Source organism: Biomphalaria glabrata, chromosome 13 (genome assembly GCF_947242115.1).
Source record: "Biomphalaria glabrata chromosome 13, xgBioGlab47.1, whole genome shotgun sequence".
NCBI classification, from domain to species: Eukaryota; Metazoa; Mollusca; class Gastropoda; family Planorbidae; genus Biomphalaria; species Biomphalaria glabrata.
Window position 1 is genome coordinate 18,195,221 of NC_074723.1, and position 10,993 is coordinate 18,206,213.

Sequence of the window (10,993 nt, forward strand, 5' to 3'; positions counted from 1 at the left end):
GCTATCACACCCCCACTTATCAGCATATGAATCGGGAGCAGACACGCAACGAGACGAAGCAATGAAAGATAGATACAAAAGTTAAAATAAAGAATATTTATTTACATAAATATACATATAAGGATAAAAAGGGGGAGGGTTTGCATCTATCTCTAGTATATTCTATGTTTAATCATCACTCTTGCACCTAATAAGAGAGTATGTCACTTTGTCCTCTGACTTAGCTGGTTTTTCCTGTTGATGTCGCAGCTGGCTGTGTCCTGGCTTGAGGTTCTGCAGCTGGAGGTGGCGCTCTAGCGGATAGAGGGACGCCGGTGATATAGTTCTTGTGGAGTCTCAATCCCCAAAATCTAGTATCTGTAGTGGGCACAGTAGGGCGGGTGGCCGGCTACCGTGGGCACAAGGTTACTGCGGGCAGAGCTGATCTGCCGTGTGCAGCGTAGTTGACAGGATACGTCCAGTGAGTTGCAGAGGGTTGGCGTAGCTATGACGTCTCACACAGATCTGAATCCATAGGGACGTCGCACCTAATGGCTTGACAGGTGGGCTGTCGAATAGGCGGGCAATGCCGATAGCGCCAAGTGGTAGAGTTGAGTAGATCTCAGTAGGCAAGTGCAGTGCTGAATAGCACAAAGCGCATAAATAGGGGCAGGTCAGTGAGCTAGTGCAGTGCTGAATAGCACTAAGCACAAAGATAGTAGGTGATTCTTGATATCAGCTAAATAGTTGATCCAATAAGTAGGCAGACACCTGAGGGAGGCTGCGGATAAATAAAGACAAGTTAGGACACGTCTCTTATGCATCTTATCGATGCCCTCGACTGAGGTGCATTCGTCAGATTGGTAAAATTGCTTTTGAGCACAAAAGGGGAGATGATGACAAATGGGATTTGGAAAATAGATGGCAGATAGTAGCAATATAAAATGTACATAGAAGGGGAAATAATAATATAAAAATGTACATAGAAGGGGAAATAATAATCTCAAATAAACAACACAGGTGGATAGAGAAAGAGAGAGGGGGGGGGGGAATGGACGGTGGTCAGCGACCCAGACGATTTGTTTACATATGACCGTGGGTCGAGAACAATGGAGCGCGCTTGAATGGTGTGTCCGTTCAAGCGGCGCAACTCTCATTAGAGTAAAATGAGTAAAGGGGAGATAATTCAATACAGGGGAGATAACTCATATCTCCTTTCTAAGCGCAGTATTAGTGCGATAGTAAAATCATCAAGGCGATCAACCGAGATAAAGGAAATAGAATAAGATCTACAAATATATACATGGTTGCATCAATGATCAATTGAGCAACGTAGCATTAATAGATTAATGCAATACTAAAATATATACATAGCACATGTTTATGTTTTCTACTTACGCCAGTGAGAAATACACAATGCACTAATTAAATATAAATGAACTAAGCAAAATACACATGATAATATCCAATGGAAATATACACAGAGTAATTAAGATGGAACTTGTGATTAAGTTCGGCTTACCACCAGGTATTCCTCTAGGAGAAAGAATAAGTGATATAGTCCAGACTCGATAGCTCAGCTCGAATGAGAAAGAGAGGGTCTGACTTTATTTAATCTACTTATATATGCCTGGGAAATGTGGGCGGACACAGGAAACGTCCTAGGCTAAGAATTAGCTTACACGTGGGTGAAGTCCGACAAGAGCCGCACCTTGGAGTATCACGCGGTGTGTTGACCCGTGTAATCTCTTAGATCAAAGAGAGACGTGGGGGGGGGGGGGAGAGTGACCTACCTTCCACCCGAGAGGGGGGGGGGAGTCAATTGCGGCGTCAGACATCCTGCCGATGAGATCAAAGAGTCTGAGCGTATCTTTGCCCCGGTCAAGGGAAGATAAATGAAAGGACTGGCCTAATTTTCTCCAAGGTGGTGGACTAAGTCTAGCCTGGTAGAGAGGAAAAGGTGTGGCGGGTGAATAATTTAGGGGTAGGATGGAGAAATAATTAAAATAAAATAAATAAATGATGAAAAATAATAATTAATGCTGTGATAATTTAGAGTGACTCTGACAGCGAGTTTTTGACTTGTCACAGGGATCAAACCCGATAGAGACTATAAAAAGAAAAGACCTGAAACAAGCGCGTGAAATTACACATTTACAGTACTTTATTTGATGAGTCTTTTACCCAAGAACTGTATTTCTTTAGGACTAGCTTACTTCAAGTACCCGGCATTTTCCGATACACAATTTCACACAAAAAATAATTGTAGAAATAAAAATTATGATTTTAAAACTTTTAATAATTTTTTAAAAGGTATTTTTAAAAAGATAGACAAGATAAGATAATTTTTATTTTTACCGTAATCAATTGTGAATATTCGTTAGTTATGAATCTCACTGTCTACTTGTGTCTGTTTTAATGTTTTCTTGAGTAGAGGGTCGTGTTTTCTTCTGATGTTTATACCTGATTTCTCTTATCATTCGTTATGAGACATTGGTCCAAAAAAATACTAAGCTTATATATATATATAAAAATTGCATGTGAATATATGAATAAACTTGTTTTAGATGAAGTCGATTAATTATAGTTGCTTTGAAAAATTGATCTCACACATGCCATGGGCATTGTCATAATAGTCATAGATCTATAAAATCTAGTTATAATCTGTAATCTATATAATCATAAATATTCACTTTGAATTCGAATTGTAATTATCAAGGTTCTTTTCTTCTCTAATATACGTATGCGTACTACAATGGTGATTACTAAATGTACCCAAGTCCTGAACAATACCGTAACGACACATATAATGATAGAATGAAGGTTAACAATGCCAATTCCAAAATACATTCACCATTCATTACGGTCACAGTTCTGACAAATGAAATATCCAGTATCAATTAAAATATAACAGCTCAATATCCCATAGACAGAATAATAACTATACAGAAATAATTAGAGTATATACTTCAACTCTATAACCAAAATCCAACTGTACTGGACTAGGAACAAAACCATACTATTTTATTTTGAGTTACATTTCTATCCGAAAAACATCTCACAAAGTAAAACAATCCAAAACAAAAACAGTCTTGATGTCAACAACCTGAATTGTTCCCCTTCTCCTCTACAGTTAACAGGAGACCCAGGCTGACAAAAGCTCAGCCCTGACAGTAACCATAGAATCAGTAAAGATCTACTTCTAGAATATATATCTAGGTTTTAAATTTAGTAGAAACAGAATCTAAGATAATCAGAATTTACTGGTACTCTAGGCAGTCTAGATCTAGAGTCTTAAATTTAGTCTTGATTTCAGACTACATTTAAATCTAAGAGTATACTATATAAACCTATACAGAAAACAACTAAGACTACTTGAACACTTTCACCAAAGATGCTTTTCGACGCCTCCAGGAGTGAGTTGGCCGAATAGATCGCTCCGCCTGCCTACAAAAAAAAGTTTACTCAACCCTTCTATATGGTTCTGAGACATGGGTAGTATACCGAAAACAACTAAGACTACTTGAACGCTTTCACCAAAGATGCTTGAGTTCCATCATAAGCATACAGTGGCCAGACAGCACTACAAACAGCAATGTCCTTGCGAACGCCGATATGGACAGTATAGACTTGTATAGAGGGACTTCTTATGATCCGACAGTTACGCTGGGCAGGGCACGTACTCCGTATGGGGGACGAACGTATGCCGAAAGCAGTCTTTTTTTGGTGAGCTAAAACAGAGTTGCCCCACGGAAACGCTTTAAAGATCAGATTAGGCGCTTACTTGCATAGCAGACATAGAAGAGAGCACCTAGTTGAATGCGGTCTCAGAACGAGACAGCTGGAGGTCACTCACAAAGGCCGCGGAATGCGCATTTGAGACCAAAAGGAAATCCACTGCCGAGGACAGACGCAGACGGCGAAAAGAAAATCTTAATGACTATAGGTGGATAATGGTTATGCTTGCCCTTGTTGTGGGAAAATATGTAGGTCACAGCTGGGGCTGCGTATCGACGGGAAATATTGCATTTCTCATGAATCTTCGGACTCGATGACAAGCCATATTATTATTATATTGGTATGTTAGGTCTTGGCGTTGAAAAGTAGATCTATAAGTATAAGTATATTCAATATTGTATAGATTACTATAGATAGTACTTCTACTGAGTTTGATCTAGACTAGCTATAGAATTTTTCTAGATCTAGATATAGACTATATAGAATAATCTAGATAGTAGATATAGGCCTATCCTAATTAATAAACTTTAGGTAGAGCTAGATCTAGACTAGCGACAATCTAGTCTCAAGATAGAATCTAGATTTCTAAACTAGATTCGATCTGCAATGTACATCTAGAATCTAGAGTGTAATGACAATGCTAGTGATTCCGAAGATTAATGATGAGTGCAGTGTTTACTATTTGAATGTTTCACGAATCACTTGAGCCCATGTGGGTGATATGACTACGCATACGGAATACGCAGAACCTATTGCCGCTTGACGGCTATTGTAAGTTTGTCTGCTGTGCTGTACGAGATGCCAAAAAAAAAATATATGTAGATTCTAAAATTCAAGAACAATAGATCTATTCCACTTAATTTATTTACATAAATCTACTAATCTCATTTATAATATTTAGCTCTAGATCTACTATTTTACCAACGCATTTATATAGATTTTAATTTATATATTTAATTATACTACTAAAGAGATGTAATTTAGGGTGACCGGTAATTTCATCCCCGGTCACTTCATCCCCGGTCACTTCATCCCCGGTCATTTCATTCCCGGTCACTTCATCCCCGGTCACTTCATCCCCGGTCATTTCATCCCCTGGTCATTTCATCCCCTGGTCACTTCATCCCCCGGTCACTTCATCCCCCGGTCATTTCATCCCCTGGTCACTTCATCCCCCGGTCACTTCATCCCCTAATATTTTCATCATCTGATAGTTTTATCTAACAAATTGTAATTTTAAAAAGCATTAAATGAGCAATATTTAATGTATTCCTTTTTTATTTAAATGACAGAGAGAGAGAGAGAGAGAGAGAATCACACCCTAAATATACATGCAAGATTATTTCCAATAAGCACTCAATTAATTTTAAGGCTATAGGAACCTCATCATGACGGGTATGTTCACATAACTAGAGGCCCCCCACCAGTTTCGCTATCTAAAGTGAATATCAATAAACAAAATACATACTTACATATACATGCAGAAATGAAATATCGATAGAAATAAAGTCCTATAACACAATTATAACTTTAATGTTTATAAGGAAGTCCGCCTTTATTAGAAAAAAATAAAACCTTATTACAAGGCTAAAAATGACGGCCCATTTTCAAGAAAGAGCGATTGAAAAATTAAATAAAGAGAAACATGGTCGTACTTTCACCACAGCTTGGCCTTTGATGATAAGTTATCAGCGCCTCGGTCATAATTATTGTAATCACACTTCTATCTCTCAAAAGATTTCCACTACTTGCACCACACCTTGGCCTTTGATGATAAGTTATCAGCGGCATGGTCATAATTATTCTAATCGCACTTCTATCTTTCAAAAGATTCCCACTACTTGCACCACACCTTGGCCTTTGATGATAAGTTATCAGCGGCATGGTCATAATTATTCTAATCGCACTTCTATCTCTCAAAAGATTCCCACTACTTGCACCACACCTTGGCCTTTGATCATTACGCTATAGATAAGTACACATCCAGATTTACCATATAATATTAGATTTCTCATTAAGAATACAAAGTGGAAGAGGAAACACTATAAACGCATTAGTAATATGTCATAAAATGTAAAAAAGAAAGCATTCTACATAATCATATTTATATATAAAATATTTAATTGGGGATGAAATGACCGGGGGATGAAGTGACCGGGGGATGAAGTGACCAGGGGATGAAATGACCAGGGGATGAAATGACCGAGGATGAAGTGACCGGGGATGAAGTGACCGGGGATGAAGTGACCGGGGATGAAGTGACCGGTAACCGTAATTTAGATATATGCTTTGTTAGCGAATAGCGTTACACACAAAAAACAACAACAAACGAACGTGGGTTTTTCTAAAATCAGATACTTGGTATTTAATAGTAAAACAGCACCTACCTAAATAAATCTTAAATAGAGAGCAAATACCTATATTTATTGTAGTATATATAGGTCTGTGGTTTTATATTATATAACTTTCGTAACTTCTTCTATAGAAAAATAACTTGTAATAACTTGTAATTTCTTTTACTGAAAATTTGGGCAACTATTCGTGTCTGACACATATATAATTTTTATGTGCAGCAACAAAGCCCATTAACGTGTGCATGCCTCCATTATGATTATTCACGTCATAATGAGTCTTGACAGATGCCTAACCGTGTGGCTTTCGCAAAAAAACTGTAAACACAAAGGTCTCTAATTCAAAATAAAATATACTGATATCCAGCCTTAAGCCGCTGCCCCATGCAAATAGTTCTAACACAAACATAGTCCACGTATGAATTCAGTTTTATCTCCTCAATTTCTAACTTGCACTAAATAACAGAAGTGAACACTGTATCTTAAATACGTCCTCTCTCGAACGAGACCGTATAACGACTGCTTTACATTTCATTTCCTCGCTTTAAAAGCTGAGAGGTTTCTCGTACGACCCACAAGTCCAACTAAGTGACCAAATGTCACAACACGTCACAAATGAGGTTGTGACACTGCCGTTATGCAAAATGATTAGGAAAGCGTTTCTTAAGCTGTGGGTACACCCAACATTAGAGGTCGCGCCTTGCTGTCAAGAGGGTGCAAAAGGATGTCTTTTTTTTTAGAAAAAATCTTATTTGGGTTTTAAGTTATCTATCCGAGTACTGGTCACTTCATCCCCTACCAATTCATCATCGGTCATTTAATCACAAATTAAATAAAGTTTAAATCATTTTGTAATGGTGTCAGACTGGTTCTTAGATAGCGCCTAGGAGGTAAAAGGAACCTGTGTACAAAATTTCTTACAAATCCGTACGACAGTTGATGAGCTCTCTTGATCAATCAATAAATCTGTCAGTAGTATTTGGCGCTCATAAAATAGATTCAATGAATAGTGCCTACAAGCGGAAATACCCGAAGACGTATAATTTGTTCAAGGTGAATATTTTCTACTTAAATTAAATTTCTTTTTATTCTAGAGTTTTCCTAGTGTGGTCATTCATTTCCCAACGATATAAATTTACTGTAAAATTTCTTGGAAAATCGATAGAGCCATTTTCGAGAAACGCTTCCACCCAACCGTAGCTCACCCAGAAGGTTTCACGAATGTGTGACTTGAATAGAAGTATTGTAAAAATGATTTTGGTAAATAATACAAAATGATTAGCCAAAAAAAAAAATAAGTATACAGATTAAACCTATTTTGAGTTAATTGAAACTATTTATTTATAAATACTTCTACAAATTTTTTTATTCTGGTGAACACATAGTTTTTCATATTAACACGTCTAACTGAATGCAAAATCTATTCTATTGTGTGTTATTTTAAGTCCCTACAGGACTTAGGATTATTACGTCCTAACCCAACCCTCCCCTAGGATGGTAGATCTGATGGCGGTCGGGGTTCAATTATCTTGTCAATAGTACAAACGCAGGCCGAACGACCAATCAATCAACACTTCAACATAACTACTACATTTAAAAAAAAAAGCAAATGTGTTTGTTCTCCGACTAAACATTTTTAAAGTTTCTAATATTAGCTATATGATAAATGTGGTGCGTGGTGGCTGAATGGTTAGAGCACTTAGCTTCCGAACCTGGGGTCTTGGGTTCGAGTCTCAATGAAGACTGGGATTTTTAATTTCTGGATTTTTAGGGCGCCCCTGAGTCCACCCAACTCTAATGGGTACCTGACTTTAATTGAGGAAAGTAAACGCGGTACGTCGTTGTGCTGGCCACATGTGCACCCTACTCGTTAAACATTGGCCAAAGAAACAGATGACCTTTACATTATCTGCCCTATCGACTGCAAGGTCTGAAAGGGCGACATAAGATAAATGTAGCTTTTTAATATTAACTATGATAAATGTAGCTTTTTAATATAAACTATGATAAATGTAGCTTTTTAATACTAACTATGATAAATGTAGCTTTTTAATATTAACTATGACAAATGTAGCTTTTTAATATTAACTATGATAAATGTAGCTTTTTAATATTAACTATGATAAATGTATCTTTTTAATATTAATTATGATAAATGTAGCTTTTTAAGATTAACTATGATAAATGTAGCTTTTTAATATTAACTATGATAAATGTAGCTTTTTAATATTAACTATGATAAATGTAGCTTTTAAAATGTTAAACAAAAAAAATTACTTACAAAAGAACAGTTTCAAATATATATACATTTCCAAAACAACCAAATAATAATTAATAACAACTACTGTCACTAGGGGAGGAGCGGTGGCTGAGTGGTAAAGCGCTTGACTCCCGGGTTCGAATCCCGGTGAAGATTGGGATTTTCAATTCGGGATCTCTGGGCGCCTCTGAGTCCACCCAGCTCTAAATGGGTACCTGACAATAGTTGTGGAAACGTAAAGGCGGTTGGTCGTTGTGCTGGCCACAAGACACCTTCGTTAACCGTAGGCCACAGAAACAGATGACCTTTGCATCATCTGCCCTATAGACCACAAGGTGTGAAAGGGGAACTTTTTTACTGTCACTAGGAAGGTAAAAATAAATAGAGATCTTATCTGCTGGACAAACTCATTTTAGCGAAGATGGCTGCCTGGATATGTGGTATGCGCGCTTGACTGTCGTCCGATGGTCTCGGGTTCATACCCTGGTAACCCAGCCCGTCGTCCTGAGGGAGGTTTGGACTAGGATGTAGATTAGCTTCAATTCTAAACGAACATCTGAAACATGTAAAACAAACTTAACACGATATAAAGAAAGACATTAAGTCAATAAGTTGCAAGCTTCTTAATAGGTCTACTTTTGCAAATCTATTTTTGAAATTAAAATACATTATGTGGTCAATATTTTCATGATTTCTACTATACACAATTGTAGTGTTTTATTTCGAAAAGAGAGACTCTGTTAGTTCTTTTCCTAAACTAGGTTCTTCGGCAGCAATTGTGTTTTGAAATAACGTATTCATCTCCAGATTCGGTTGTAACACAGAAAAAAACAACAAAAACAACAAGAAAAACATAAAAATATACATTTAAAAAAGTCTTCTTATCTTATAAAATACAGACGTTACTTCAAAAAATAAGATGATTACGTCCTATGCGTCATGCATGTTAACCAATGACTTTAATTCTGCCAAATACATTAGCTCCATTATACAACTTAAATAAAATAAAATATATTTTTAAAAAAATATTTAAAAAAATAAATTTGTCTCATTCCGGGTATCGAACCTGTGATTTTGACACCGTCAGTTACATGTATGAATGATGCTACCCGTATGTAGGTACTTTCATTATAAAGACATCTAAATCTAGAACTAGATCTAGACTTCTAATTTACAACTCTTTAGATCTAAACTAGATCTAGAATCTAAATTGAATAAAAATCTGGAACCTTCAACAAAATCATTTTCAGGTAAATTTCATTAATATGATCAATATTTTCAATGATAACATACTAAAGAAAATCGCTCACAATCTAAGAAAGCGTTTCAATAACATGCAGAGAAATCAACGCATTGGTTCCTTTTTACACAAGAACTTTGTGGCAGCTGGTAAATCCATGGTACATAGTGCTACATCATTAGCTTCGAATGTAACAATCACAGTGGGGCTTAAAGCTGCTGAATTAATGGCGAATTTATGTCCACTAAACCTTAGGAGGGAGGGGTCTTTTGAAACAATACATAAGTCTGCGTGGATACCTTACAAAGTAGATGGAACTGTCACTAATGGACCCTGTATGATGACATGCGTACAATGCACACAGCTGCATGGTTTCTGTTCAGGGCTTTTCCAAGAGATAATTTGAGCCTCTTTGACACTCTCGACAAATGCGTCTTCTTTGTTAGGACGTAGGTAGGTTTGGGCGTTTGGGGTAGCTGATAGTTTTTACTGTATATCTTCTGATATACATGATAAAAACATTGAATATTGAAATATACCAGAGTGGACAACTTCGGGAGCCTGTTCTAACTTTGTTTTTCACTTTTTTAAAAACTTAATTCCTGTTTTAGTGTAAAAGCACATATACACACAATAAATTTAAATTGCTAAGAGAGGCATATTATCTTGTATAGCGAAACTAATACTATACTTTATTTGCTTTACAATACTATCTTTCTTTGTTTCCTAACAAAGATGAAAACTAAATAAATGTGTGGTGAGTATTCAAGAAAATCGTAAAGCTTGCCATAGATGGAAGGCAGAGGATGTAAGGGTCATCTGTTTCTATGGCTATAGGTCAACAAGGGTGTCATCTGGCTAGCATACTGACCAACCACCTTAAATGTATGGTGTGGACTCAGCCTGTATCTATCTCTATCTATCTATCTATCTATCTATCTATCTATCTATCTATCTATCTATCTATCTATCTATCTATCTATCTATCTATCTATCTATCTATCTAGTCTTCGTTTTGAGAACCACTGATATATGTTTCTACAAGTCTTCCATTCGTTCTTCTTTAAGGTTAACTTGAGGCACAGGTTGCGACTATTTTAAAAACGCATTTTCAAACTCTGTTCTTCATAATATAGACGAACTAAAATCGTCGTTACGAACTAGTCAAACGATATCACAGAGTTCCAGACATAAAAATGAAAAATTAAAATAAAAGTAGGTTTAAGGTCGATAGATAGAAGTAAGGAAATAGACAGAACATTCTAGTACACAAGGGGAAACACACACAAAAAACACGAGCTGGAGTTCAAATCAGTTTTGAGTTGCGTAGTTCTAGAAATCAGTGGCTCGCTCGTAAGTGGTACCCTGGTAGGGAGCCGCTCGTCTGCCGTGTGACGTATTGCCAGCGCGACCAGGGGGGGTGTC